This window comes from Beta vulgaris, chromosome 2 (genome assembly GCF_026745355.1).
Source record: "Beta vulgaris subsp. vulgaris cultivar EL10 chromosome 2, EL10.2, whole genome shotgun sequence".
Classification (NCBI taxonomy): Eukaryota; Viridiplantae; Streptophyta; class Magnoliopsida; order Caryophyllales; family Amaranthaceae; genus Beta; species Beta vulgaris.
Window position 1 is genome coordinate 14,672,681 of NC_079203.1, and position 15,964 is coordinate 14,688,644.

The following is a 15,964-nucleotide window of genomic DNA, read 5'->3' on the forward strand; positions in this document are numbered from 1 at the left end:
ACATACCATCCTGAGTAACAAGTCATACTTCACTCAGCTCAAGCCAAGAAAAGGCGACCTCAACACCATTGCAGGCACTGCAAATATGGTTGAGGCTCAGGAAAGGCATGCATAGTGTTACCAGAAGGAACACACATTACTATAAATAACGCATTGTATTCAGGTAAAACTAAAAGAAATCTATTTAGTTTCAAAGAACTGCGCACAAATGGTTACCATGTGGAAACCATTAACGAAAATGGAAAGAAGTACATGTATCTCACTAAATGTAACAATGGCAAGAAAATTTTCCTTGCAAGGATGCCATCATACTCCTCAGGACTGTATTTTACTTATATCAGTCCAGTTTAAACAAACTTGGTGTCACACCATAAGGTAGACAACCAAGCAATATTTACTTTGTGGCATGATCGCTTGGGTCACCCAGGAACAAGCATGATGACGAAAATCGTCCGAAGCTCAAATGGGCATCCGTTGAAAAACATACGGCCCCACACTCAAATGAGCATAATTGTAAGGCTTGTTCCCTTGGCAAATTAATCATAAGGCCTTCTAAAAATAAACTTGAAGGTGAAAATCTTGCATTCCAAGAAAGAATCCAAGGAGATATTTGCGGGCCAATACACCCATCATGTGGACCATTCAGATACTTTCTGGTGTTGATAGACGCATCAACACGTTGGTCTCACGTTAGTCTCCTATCAACAAGGAATGTTGCTTTTGCAAAACTGCTAGCGCAAATTACGCGTTTAAGGGCTCAATTCCCAGACTATCCATAAAGAAAACCGACTTGATAATGCCGGAGAATTCAGATCCGCACTTTTAATGACTATTGTATGTCAATTGGGATAGACGTGGAACATCCAGTAGCCCATGTTCACACACAAAACGGCCTAGCGAAGCATTCATAAAGCGACTACAATTAGTTGCGAGGCCATTACTCATGAAATCAAAACTCCCATCTTCTACATGGGGACATGCTATACTACATGCTGCGGCTTTACTGAGACTAAGGCCGAGCGCCAAGCATGATCTATCCCCACTAGTTAGTGGTTGGAAAGGAACCAAGCCTTGCTCACCTACGAATTTTTGGGTGTGCAGTCTACGTTCCCATAGCACCACCACAACGTACTAAGATGGGCCACAAAGAAGGTTGGGAATCTATGTTGGATTTGAATCACCGTCCATCATAAGATATCTGAACCGTCAACTGGTGATCTTTTCACCGCTCGGTTGCCGATTGTCACTTTGATGAGACAATTTTCCCAACCTTAGGGGAGATAAAGCAGGCCCATGTTGAAATGAAATATCATTGAATGCCAAAAATTTATCATATATTGATTAAAGCTCGAATATGTGTGAGCAGGAAGTTCAGAAAATTATACACTTACAAAACATTGCCAATCAATTGCCATATGCATTCACTAATTCGAAAGGAGTGATAAAATCACATATACCTGCTGTGAATGCTCCGACACGGGTTGAAATCCCAAGAGAAAAAATAGAAAATCCACTCGCAAATGAATCTATAACACACAAAAGGCGTGGAAGACCACTCAGAGCCAAATAATTGAAACTGAGGAAGTCTAGAAGAATAGAAACAAAACATTGAGAAAACTAGTGATTCTGCTAAAGTGGAACAATTTTCAAATGACGAAAACGTCATGAACCCCCAAAATGAACTCAAAGAATCAGATGCTACATCTGAGGGGGAGCATGAAAACGCTAGCGTCGACAATCACGAAATTTCAATAAATTTTGTCCATTCTAGAAAGCAATGGAATAGGGTAAAAACCCCGATTATGAAATATTTGCATATTCAATAGCCACATAAATCACACTGATATTGAGGACACCGAACCAAGATCAGTGGATGAATGTCGACGAAGGAGTGATTGGCCTAAATGGAAAGAGGCCATTCAGGTAGAATTGAAATCTCTCAAAAAACGAGAAGTGTTTGGCCTATAGCCCAGACCCCAAAGGGAGTAAAACCCGTTGGATATAAATTTGTCTTCGTGCGAAAGCGAAACGAGAAAAATGAAATCATACGATACAAGGCCAGGCTTGTAGCCCAAGGTTTCTCACAGAGACCTGGAATTGACTACGAGGAAACATACTCTCCAGTGGTAGATGCCACGACACTAAGATTTCTTATAAGTCTATCTGCATGCAAAGGACTACAAATGCGCCTTATGGATGTCGTGACAGCATATCCCCATGGGTCACTTGACATTAATATCCACATGAGAGTCCCAAAAGGACTTGAACTACCTGAATCCTTGAGGTCAAAACCTCAGAAGCTACATTGCATAAAATTGAAAAAATCACTTTACGGTTTAAAACAATCTAGAAGGATGTGGTACAACCGTCTTAGTGAATACCTCATGAATCGAGGCTACAAGAACGACCAAATTTTCCATGTGTCTTCATCAAACAAACCGAAAACGGGTTTGTTATAATTGCAGTATATGTTGATGACTTAAATATCATCGGGACACCCGATCAAATTGAAGAAACCGTTAAATGCATGAGGAAGGAATTCGAGATGAAAGATCTTGGAAAGACCAAATTTTGTTTTGGATTACAAATTGAACACCTAAAGGATGGATCCTTGTTAACCAATCCAATTATGCCGAGAAAGTGCTAAAAAGATTCTATATGGATAAATCACATCCATTAAGTTCACCTATGGTTGTTCGTCGCTCAAAAATTGATGAAGATCATTTCCGCCCTAGGGAAGAAGGTGAGGATATACTCGGTCCCGAAGTACCATACCTAAGTGCTATTGGAGCCTTAATGTACTTAGCCATCAATACTAGACCATACATTGCATTCTTTATTAGCTAGATATAGCTGCGAACCTACAAACAGGCACTGGAGTGGAGTAAATCACTTACTCCACTATACACGCGAGACAATGGATATGCGATTATTCTATCCACGAGACGGAAATCCTACCCTTGTAGGATATGCCGACGCAGGTTACCTGTCAGATCCAGTCAAGGCAAAATCGCAAACAGTTTATATTTTTAGCTATGGAAAAACAGCAATCTCTTGGAAGTCAACAAAACAGACTCTTACAGCTAGTTCATCAAATCAAGCTAAATTAATCGCACTCTATGAAGCTGGTAGAGAATGTGTATGGTTGAGATCTTTAACCTATCACATACTCAGGGAAAGTGATCAAAGAGACACAAGAAGTTCCAACTATAATCCATGAAGATAAAACTGCTTGCATTGCACAAATTAAAGAAGGCTATATCAAAGGTGACAGAACAAAGCATATCGATCCTAAATTCTTTTCAACCCACGATTTGGAAAAGGAAGGAACAATTAATGTCACACAAGTTCAATCATGCGACAATTTAGCCGACCTACTCACAAAGGCATTACCAGCAAAGCAATTCCAAGAGCTTGTACACCTAACTGGTCTACGTCGCCTTCGAGATATTGAGGGGGAGCGTTATATGCTCTGTACTCTTTTTCCTTCGTCCAAGTTTTTATCCCATATGATTTTTAATGGCAAGGTTTTAACGAGGCAGAAAAGCATATAGTCATATCAAAGCCCAACTGTACTATTTTTCTTTTATATTTGTTTTTATCCCATTAGGGTTTTTAAAATGTAAAGTTTTTAATGACGCAGTTGTAACTAGGGGTGTGCAAAAAGATCCGATCCGAAAGATCCGATCCGATTATCCGTCGATCTGATCCGAAATTTCGGATATCCGATCCGATTTTTTATTTTCGGATAATTCAGATCGGGTATCCGGGAAAAAAATCGGATTTCGGATCGGATACGGATCGACTTTTTTTTTTGTTTCGTATTATCCGAAAATCCGGTTTAAAATTATTTTTTTTAGGAAATGTTGGGAACTTTGCTAGTACTGGGGTCTGGGCTCCTACTCTAGTTTAGGAACCCTATTCAGTATTCACCCCACGCATGCCGTAACCTGTAGGAAGGCCACTCATCTCTACTCTTCTCTCTCCTCAGTCACGACGGAGTTCAGGCTGGTCGCCAAAGTTGAAGCAGCAAGATGACCCAGATCCATCCAATTCTGGGTAGTTTAAATTCTTCACACATTAAATTTGTTCCCTTCTTGAATTCTGAATTTATGAGTAAAAAAAATTGCAAGTTGAATGAACTAATTGGGTTATTCCCAATTTTGGTTCTTTTTGTACTACAAATGAAATTTTGCTGGTACCTTAATCAAACAGGAGCATATACACTTTCATTAAACAAACTCAAAAGATTTGAAATTTTACTGTTATCTTGCTGACATCATATTTAATTGCTTTCATTAACAAAAATAATTTACTAACCTAAGCTCAAACGCATTTTGATTTTATTTTATTCGTTGTCTTCTAAACTAGTGTTGCATGTCTGTGCTATTTGCACAGCAACGACATGGGAGGGGAAGTTCTTTGATGAGCTTGGGAAACTTTCTCAATTGATTTTATTTTTTTATGTTGCCTGCATCTTACATTATTACTCAATTGATATGGTTTGCACTGTGAAGCATATGGCATCATCTTTTGATGTTACTGATGACTTTATATTTACTACTTCTCTGTACTTGATGGAGCATGAATCGGAAGATTTAAAATCAAAAGAGGAAAATGATTCTTGGATGATCCTAAAAACCGGATTAGATTTCGGATAATTCGGATATTCGGATGGGATATCGGATCCGATCCGACCCGAAATCTTCGGATATCCGAAATTTTCGGATCGGATACGAATCACTCTTTTGACGATCCGAAATCCGATAATGCACACCCCTAGTTGTAACCCCGTAATATATGTTTTAAGATCCATTCAAGGGGGAGTGTTTTAATATTCTATGTAGTGAACGGGTAAAAATGGTGCCGTATTTTGCCGTCCATGATTACACACTTCACTGCAGTTATGCAGTGATATGATGTATCATCGGGTGAATTATTCACCAGGCACTATATACACCGCACTTTGCGGGAGAAAATGAAGAATACAACAACAAGAGCATACTCTCCAATCTTGCTTAAAACCTCTCTATAATACAACACAAGCTTTATTGTTAGGACTTTATATATGATAAGTATTAGGAATAAGATTATTATTCCTCATATGTGTTGAAGTAGGACTCTCTACTTAGGTTGTATAAATATATCCTGATGATGAATGAGAAACAGGATTGAATTTAACCTAATTTAACATGGTATCAAGAGCCAAAATCCTTAAACCTAAAACCTAGAATTTTTTTTTCGGAAAAAAAGGAAAAAAAAGAAGAAGAAAGAAACAGCAAGAACGAAGCAAATGAATGCAATTGAGACTTACAACCACAACAACGGAAAGTGTGGTGCCATGGTGATGAATGACAGGAACCAACAAATTACACAAGAGAATTTACAATTTTCCCCACTTTGGAAATTGATTGACAGCAACACCATAAAGCAGCAATATAAGTATAGGGGTTTGTTGCCTCCCAAACACGTGCTATTCAGCACCGAATTACTGCACTTCCCCGATGGATTCGCGGATCTCGACCAACACCCAGCGCGGTGACGACGCGACCATACCGCTGCGCACTAGGTGAATGCAGGCAACGTTGCCGATGGTGCCAAGATGGCACACACGAGCAGCACCAACGCTGCTGGTCCGAGCGGTGCGAGTGTGGGTGGTAGGGATGCTGCTCCGCCGCCTCGTGATGTTGTGTCTGCAGGTTTAGCAGGCATTACTAATGAACAATAGCAAAATCTTTCGGATTTGATAACTCTTCCTAAAAAAATTCAAAGATCGATTGAATGGAAAATCTTTGTGGATTCTAGACATGGGTGATAGTCATTTATGTCACAGGCACTTTTGCACATTTACGTAACGCGTGGAAAATTAATGGATTTCTAGTGGGTTTGTCGGATGGTAATGCTGCAAAAACTACCCATGAGGGGGAAGGGATTCTTCCTAGAGATCTTAAAATGACTAATGTTTTATTTGTGCCTCATCTTGATTGTAATTTGATTTTTATCCCGAAGTTATTAAATTACGCAAATTGTATATAATTCAATTCACTAAAACATTATGTGTATTATATGGCTGCAAGACGAGAATGTTGATTGGAGTGGGTGAGCGGGAAGATTGACTTTTCTTTTTCCGGGGAGTTTCAAAGGTAAAGATCATGGTTGTGGATGACATGGCATCTATAGATATCTGGCATAAGTGTTTGGGTCACCCTTCAGATAAAGTTTTATGTCATTTACTCTGTGTGAGTCCTTCTAGTGTTAGCAGTTGCAATAATGATGGGTGCAATATTTGTTTTCGTGCTCAACAACCTAGAACAAGTTTTCCAAAGAGTAATGGTAGAGCTAGTAGTATTTTTTAGTTAATTTATTGTGATTTATGGGTGCCATATCGAACTACATCAAGTTGTGGTGCTTCATATTTTTTAACTATAGTGGATGATTTTTCTCGCATTTTTTGGACGTATTTATTATATAATAAATTGGAAGTTGAGACTATGTTTATGCATTTTGTGGCTTTGATTGATCGCCAATTTGAATAGAAAATAAAACGTGTGCGCAGTGATAATGGAACTGAATTTAATTGCCTGAAACCATACTTTGTGCAACAGGGAATTATTTTCGAAACTTCTTGTACTAAAACACCAAAATAGAATGGGCTGGTTGAAAGGAAACATAACCATATTTTAAATGCGGCACGTGCCTTACTATTTCAGGCTAACCTACCTTTAAAATTTTGGGGGATTATGTGCAGGCAGCTTGTCATTTAATAAACCGAACTCCATCTGTTGTTCTTGATTATAAAACTCCCTATGAGTCTTTGTTTGGTAAGCCTCATACAACGACTGGTATAAGGATTTTTGGGTGTTTGTGTTATGGCTACAATATTTCATATGGAGGTGATAAGTTTGTAGGTAGGAACCGCCAATGTGTTTTTGTTGGTTATTCTTACACTACAAAAGAAACTACATATAGAGGCAATCCAAAATTGCATCTAAATATATATTTGTAGCCTCTAATGGTGTTTAGAAGCAATTTTCTCGCTGCCTCTAATTAGTCTGTCGCTAATTATAGGTTGCCCCTAATGCCACCTTTTAGAGACAGACAAGTTATGGTGTTGCTAAAGACACTTATGTTTAGAGGCAACCATATGCTTGTCGCTAATTGTTGGTTGCCCCTAATGTATGCCACCTTTTTGAGGCACAAAACTTGAAGTGTTGCTAAGGCCACTTACATTTAGAGGCGACCATCAGTCATTCGCTAATTATAGGTTGCCCCTAATGCCATATTTTTGGGGCACACATGTTACATTGGTGATAAGACCATTTATATTTAGAGGCAACCATAAGTTTGTCGCTAATTTTAAATTGCATCTATTGCTTAGTTTTTGGGGCACACAAATATTGTTTCTAAAACCACCACTAATGTTTAGATGCAACTATAAAATTTGCCACAAATTCTAAATTAAGGCAACCACTTCTTTTGCATCAAAATATATTTAGAGGCAATTACATTTCGTAGGTTCAAAACACATTTAGGGTCATTTATACATGTTGCTCCTAATTATATTTAGATGCAACTGTGAAATTTTATAAAGTAGCTTTTTAGATGCACCAAATTATTATAATGATGTTTAATAATGCTACGTAATTTTAATATTATTTATTTATTTACTTATTTTGCATAATAATTCAGAAAATTAACATAAATGGAAGAAAGAAATTATAGATTTATCAAACAAAGAAATATGTATTTATATGAACGTGACAACTGTACACAATCCAAAATAATATCCACAGATGGCCAACAGTAAATCCAATCCGGGAAACATAATAACCTAAAAGGTTTTAACATAATCAGTCCCGTTAAGGAGGCAAAATCTAAGATTTACTGATTCGTAACTTAAGCTAGGTAGTCAATGCACCATGTCTGCCAATCTGTTCCCAAAAGTTTGTGCCTAAAAGATCTCCAAAATCTGCAACTGCTGTACATCTTCCAAAATGGTGTACATCTTCCAAAAAAATCTGCAAATAGGAAAAACTTACAAATATTAGTATATTATGAAGAAATTGCAGTATAAAATTCAGAGAAATAAAGGAGGGTGAGAACTAAGAAAACATACTGATTATGCAAATCGGATAGGAAATCAGCTCCTTGGGGGAACCTCATCGTCACTACTACTATCACTGTCGATTTCTATCACCTCATCTTCGTCGCTTTCATAAGAATTGGTCCTATCATCATCAAAGTCATCAGCTACGGCATAATATCCATCCCCTTCTAATATGATGACCTCATCATCACTCTCCTCACTTTCATTGTTAGAATTTTCCTCTTCCTAGTCATAGATCATGACCCCAACCCCCTTGTTCCTCTTCCTCTTAGACGTTCTTCTAGGAGCAAGCAATCCTGAGTACAAACCCCAATTGTTCATTTTGTTCATGATGATTGCACAATGACCGAATAACAACAACAACAAAACCATTTGTTCACTATATGATCATTTATATAAAACAAACCCGAAAGATCCAACATTAAAATTCAGATATACATGAAAATCAGAGTATAACTTTTTCTTTACGTATATAAGAAAGTAACAAACAAGGAAATCAATTTATTTCATAGTTTACTATCAAAAGAGATCCTTCTCCGTGTTCTTAGGTAGTGAAATTGAATTGGCCACACAAAAGTGGGTTGATTGTTTGCATACACTGATAACGGCTACTCGAACAGGTAAATACAATTTTCCAACTCATCTTAGTCACTGTAGCCTTGCTGCAACCAGATCTAGGAACTCCCGAGAGTCAAGCATACATCACATATCTGAGGTAAATTGGTACATGAACTATGTGTTTACCTATGGTACTTGGGCTCAGGTACCCATGTTGAATATGTGTGTGTCTGGTCGATGTGTATGACTTTGCTATTTTATGAAAAAGTTGTGTTTTTGGCCCAAAATGAAGTGTCAAAGTCTGAGTATTGAGGATTCAACACAGGTAAAATGAAAAGTCCTAGTAACATAGGTTTGACCATATTGTTGCATGAGCTACAAAGCAGAGGTTAATATATGTAATTTGGTGTAGTTGGCTGGTGGCTTCTACAACAGTGGGCTCTACAGCTGCTTATAGAGTGCACTACATGAGGAACAGATCCATCTCTATTGCAAGGAACCATTGACCTAAAATTCTGGCACTCATTTCTTAAGTTGCTGAATGGTTGCACTTCATGTATCCATCTCTCTTGCAAGGAGTCATTAACCTGTGCACAATGCTGAGAAGGTTGGCCTATTAGACTGTCTTCTCTAGACTCCAGCATGCGGTATTTGGAACGAAGCTCATTAGATTACAAAGCTGATAGTAGATATCTTTCCAACCAATTCAGTGGAGAAATTAGATTACAATGTATCCAAAGATCAGTAATAACTTCTACAACGATGCCTTGTTTAGGTCAGCAATACAAAGATGAAGCAATTAGTTCTACTCACCATAAATTAATACAAAACAATAATAATTCTTTTGTAAAACAAAAGCTGCTGAGTCTGAAATACTCGAATGAAAGGTACAGAAACACCCTTGTTTGAGACCTAACAACTAGCAACACACTTGCCTATCTGGGAGTAAGAACAGGGTCATAAGTGTAAATGGGAACCCTAGCATGTTATATTTTTTACTTCATACTTTTCAGTGACATCACCCTATACATAGTTTAGCTCCATATCAATTTTACACCTCACTTGATGCTAGAGGAAATCCCAAGAAGGAGCATAAATGCAGAAAAAAAGCTTTACATTAAGTTAAAATAACCTTGGGGTTGCAGCACTAAAAATGACATGTTTCTGTTTAAGGCATCAAATAAAGGTCATTAGATCAGAAAAAGAAACAGGGCAATTAGCTGTAAATTTATAGTTCCTTTATGTATGTTAACCCCAATACATAACTAAAGAGAACAACAACAACAACAACAACAACAACAACAACAACAACAACAACAACAACAACAACCACAACAACAACAACAACAACAACAACAACAACAACAACAACAACAACAACAACGACAACGACAACGACAACGATAACAACATAATACCAGAATTATAGGGACTAATTTAGACCTTCTGAGTTGAAAAAAAATTATTAACTAAATTAAACAAAAAGAACTAATTTATACCTTTTGAATCATCAAGCACCTTCTTTTTCCCCTTACTTCCAGCCGCATGTTTTGGATATGAAACCCTGGCCTTCTTTCGTTCCTTTTTGTTCTCCAATTCGCTCCCCTTTGCTGGAAGGGCACACACAATGCATCGACCTTCTGCGATAGTTCTCATGACCGTGTCGAAGGCTGTAATGGCATAGGGACTCATGAATGGCCTTGTTTCTTTGTTTCCCCTCAAATTCAGAAAGAAATCTAGAAATTTTCTTTGAGTGAGAATTTCAAGATAGAGTTTGAGCCATGCCTTTCTCTGCGGATCTTCTTTAATTTCGTAATCAATTTTTAATGGGGTTAGGTCAACCATTTTTTGGGTGGATAAGGGGTGGGAATGACCGGAAAAGGGAGGGGATTGGTGTTTTGCAGAGCGACTGATCTGAGGGAGGTGAAGGAGATTGAACGCACGCAAATCTTTTGATTAGGGTTTAATGGGAATTAGGGGGTCATACTTGGTTTGGCAAAGGGAAGGGAAGAGATTAGGGGGTTTATTTTGCTGGAATCTATTTCAGAAATTAAAAATTTTCCCTCCTTAAGTTATCTTAAATTATATCTTAGATTTTTGGGTTTGAAAAACTCCTAAATTATACCGTAAATAATATCTAAGATTTTAGAGAATTTTGATATTTTCTTCTTAATAAAATAGATATTTCCTGTTGGGAAAAAAATATTCATTTATTGTTCCGTATGAAATAAGAGAAATTGACATACAATAAAAGACAAATTCAATTCCTATAGAACAAGAATGTTTCATGATAACAAGAACGAAATTGTTACTCCCTTCGTTACGCATTATTGGCAACAATTTAATATTTTACCGCACCTCTCACAAATAATACTTAATGATGTTGCCAATAATGCGTAACGGAGGGAGTACGTACTAAGCATCTTAGCAAGTTAGATGATGTCGTTGTTTTTTTAAGTAATAATCAGGCGAATTAATTAATTAGGTTGAATTGGATGTAAGTGTATTAATTCGGTTGGGTTATGTAACTATATTACTAATCTAACATGACTATTTGCTACTATATATGTTGTAGTTCTCTTTAAGACGAGTTATTCTAAACCTAGTGAACGTCGTGACTATGTTATTTCCTAAACGTGAAGATGCACGTACCACCATGATTAATTCGTGCTCTGCCATCGTGCATGCCTCATACAAGTTTTAGTTATTATAAGTTTTGACCCTCTTGCATGATCAAATGATAACTAAAGTAATGAATAACAAGTCACTAATAACTTCTTAACAAAGGCTCAATTCTTGATTTATATTTATGAGCATAAGTTGTCCATAACTCTGTTATGAAGACTGTATTAACTCACCAAACTAATTTATCGACACATGAAATGTCTTACCCTATTACTTATCAAATCATCATATATTGATTTCATAAGTTTATATTGAAATAGTATATTACTTTAATTGGTGATTCTCATTTATTTGAATCAGACATGCAACTGGTTTAATCTCATTGTTGTAATCGTTAAACCATTATTAAGGAGTTCACTCATGGTACACCCGGGTGTACCGTGAGCATGGTACACCTAGGGTATTTTTATAATAAATAAAACATTCAGGTGCTCGATCATTAGACACCAAATTTGCTCATATGGGCATTTTGTTCATTTACTCATTTGCTCATCTATATATCTATATAAAGCTAGGTTCATTTTGCCTATGTGTCATTCACCAGCACAATCTGTCCACATGTCATCTGCTAGGTTCAAAAGTTGATGTGTCACCTCCACAATTGTCATGAACGTGTGTCGATGTGCACTAATTCTGAAAATTAATGTAAATTGCTTTAGTTAGTTTATTTTGAAAATATATCACAATAAAAACCATGATTACCCTGGAGTAAGATAATTGTAGCACTATGAAATCAATAAAGTTTGATCAACACCATTAATATCAAATGACTAGAGAGTAGAGCATGATATATTTGCGTATGTAAGGAAGGTAATAATCAAGTTAGTGACATGGGTCATTTTTACATTAATATAATTGACGTATTTAAGGCAAAAGTTATTACTCCCATCTCACAATAGATAATTGTATATTTGCGTTATGCAAGAATTTGTATAAATAAAATATTCAATGAATATCTTTTAGTATATCTAATCAATGAAAAAACTTCCAGTACATTTTATCATGACATCAGCTACATCAGTCATTGAACGCACGAGTCTTAAACTGGTTTTAAAATATTTTTTTATTACATGATATGATTATAAGAACATTAAATCATGATTATTCAATCCATGATTTTACGAGAAATATCCTAAGATCTTAAGATTTTAAAGTTTAAAATTTAGTAACAGAGGATATTTATATATCATGAAATATAATTTTGCATTTTATATTCTTTCAACCTTATATGCATGAATTATAACAATTATGATTTCAATAAATTTGGAACGAAAACAACTATTTAATAAAAAAAAACACAACAATTATTACTTCAACTTAAATTCAGTTCAGTTCAGCTCTCAGTTTTCTTCTCTTATCCAAAATTACTTTCAGTTGTATTCTGTTCAGTTCAGTTCAGGTGTTTTAAGCAAACGTACAGAGGCCTTGAAAGACACATATTTCCTACAGCGAGGTGTTAAAAAATTGAAAAAATTTAAAATTGGATATTGAAACCAAAAACTCACGTGAACCTTAATTAAGATAATTTGTGACATAAAGAAGTAAAAAAGTAATAAAATAATTCATCCCCTCAAAAAAAAAATCCATTGAATTTTAAAAAAAAGAAAAAAAAACCTAAAATTTCGTCCTTTGCGCAGGACCCGTTCCTTCAGTAATTAGGAATCCATATTCTTCCCATATCTCGCACAAAAAAAAAATTGGATAATTGCAAGAAATCTGCTATGAAATCTCAAAGAATCATTCAGATCTTCCAAAAAATGGAGGGAATTATTAACGAGAAATTTGAAGTGAAATTAAGTCAAAAATCTTCACTATTTCCCTCATTATTTTGGCGGTAAGTGTTAATTTAGTTGATTGTTTGCATAATAATTCATTCAATTATACAAAATCACGCACAAGAAATTTCATTCCTAAATTTTCGAAATTATAAAATTTCTCGCAGTGTTCACAATTCATGAACTGATTTCGAAGGAGTTTGCAACTCCCTAAATTGCACCGACTTAATCATCTATTCAGGTTAGTTCATCATTCAATCCAGTAGAAGCTGTTCGATTAATGGGTAAAAATATGTTTAAGATGTGTCCGCTACATTTGATGACAACATTGGTGCCTTTTCCATTATGTTTTAGATACTATCATTCAGATTTTTCGTTAAATTTATTGAGCATGAACATGAATTATGCAACACATTTTTAGTTTTGATAATGCGTGATATTTTTTTGCTCGAAATGAAGAGTCTTTCATGTTTTCAGTTGCCTATAGTAGTTGAATCATTGGAATCTATAATATGTTGTAATGAATGAGTTAGAAGAATCTTTTGGTCTGTTCTTATCATAAAATGTTAGGTTAGAAAATTCAGATTTAATTTGTTATGAAGCTGCATTTTAACTGTGTGAAATTGACTCTTTATTTATAATCATGTTTGCTAGGTTTAATGATTTTACTTTGACGTTTGTTGGATTTTCATCACAAAAATTTGAGTTGGTTTACCCTTCTGATTTCATATCATTTTAGGGGTTGTTTTATTGAATATGAAATGTCCTAACATGTTTTATAGTATTGTATGTCAATCGGATTAGCTTAATGACAAAGATTAAGTACATAAAGTTATGCCCATAGTTGTAAGATTTTATAGTTTCGTACATGACTAAATTATTCATCTACTTGGATCAAAGGTAGGACACTATGGAATCATATAATCGTGACTGGATGCTATGCAAGAAAAATGACCCCAAGTATAGAACTGGTGTGAAGAAGTTCTTAGAGTTTTCTTTTACACAAGGAAAAGGAAACCAAGTTGTGCCTTGTCCTTGTGTGAAATGCAACAATGAGAGGAGGAAAACCAGTCCGGAAATAGAATTAAATCTGCTAAAGTTTGGGATTGTTAAGAGTTACACACGTTGGGTACGACATGGTGAAAGCTTTGAATGACAAGTTGATACAAATGCTTTAGATGACTCGCATCAAAATATAGAGCATAATTATATGAGTGACATGTTGTATGAAGCATTTGGAATGACGACACAAGAAGTAGATGCTGAGGTTGGAGAAGCCGTGGATGCAAAGGTTAAGGATGGTATTGGAGGAGATCCAAGTGAAGAAGCCAAAACATTTTATAAATTAATGGAAGACCTTGAGTTGCAGTTATATCCAGGCTGTAAAAACTTCTCAAAGTTGTCCTTTCTGCTTAAGTTATTTCACATAAAGTGCTTAGGGGGGATAACAAATAAAAGTATTTCTAAGATTCTTGATCTTTTCAAGGAAACATTGCCAGAGAATAAGACTTTGCCAGAATCCTTATACGAAGCTCAAAAGACGGTGAAGAAGTTGTCTCTTAACTCCATCAAGATTGATGCTTGTCCCACTAATTGCATGCTATTTTGGAAAGAGCATGCTAATGCGGATGAATATATAAAGTGTCATGCATCAAGATGGAAAAAAAAGGAACAAGGGAATGGAAATCCCACTACATAACCTAATCCCAAAAAGCTTCCATGTCAGACAATGAGGTATTTCCCTCTAATACCAAGACTTCAGAGAATGTTTATGTCATCTAAAACTGCCTCTAGTATATGAGATGTCATTCAGATGAACGTCAGAGTGACGATGGGGTAATGACACATCCAGCCAATTCAAAAGCTTGGAAATCATTCGACGATAAATATCCATCTTTTGCCTCTGAAATAAGAAATGTTCGCTTTGGTTTAGCAAGTGACGGCTTCAATCCCTTCCCCCATAGCACATGGCCAATGGTTCTAATACCATATAATTTTCCTCCATGGCTTTGCATGATTCAACATTCTCTCATTTTGTCCATGCTCATTCCAGGCCCTAAGGGACCTAAGAAAAATATTGATGTGTATCTCCAACCTCTAATTGAGGAACTTAAGTTGCTTTGGAATGTTGGTGTGGAGACATATGATGCCTCAAAAAAAGAGAAGTTTAGGTTGTTCGCTTCTTTGCTATGGACTGTTAGTGACTATCCAGCTTATGTTGATCTCTCTGGATGGAGTACGGGAGGAGAAAAAGTTTGTCCTACTTGCAATAGTGACACATCTTCAGAATGGTTAAGAAATGGGGGCAAGTACTATTACATATGTCATCGCCGATTTCTACCCATTGATCATGCACTAGTAGAATAAATGCTTATTGTTGCGGTCGAAAAATGGCCTATTGCTGCGGTTTTAGGCGTGCAGCAATTAAGGAGGCAGCAATTGTTAAGTTCCCTGTTTTGAATGATGACAAACCACATTGAACTATTATATTGCATGCATGTTTCTGTTTACATGTGTAGGTGCCAAAGTACGAGTTCAATGGATAGAAAGACGAAGCTAGTGAAGCCAAGTCTTGAAGAATTGCATGAAGACCAAGATCAAGTTGTAGCATTTAGGTCTTAGATGCAATGTAAGTGGTATAAAGGTTTGATGCACTATAAAGGTTTGAAACTAGAGAGATGAGCTAGTTGTGGATGACAAGAAACTCGGTTACTTGTCATACACAACTACAAGTAAAACTTGGTTGATTGAACAGTCTGGGAACAGATCTGAACCAGTCCTCAAGGTTTACTTCATGCATTCGTATTTTAGGAAAGTTTCTTTCCGCGAAAATTGATTT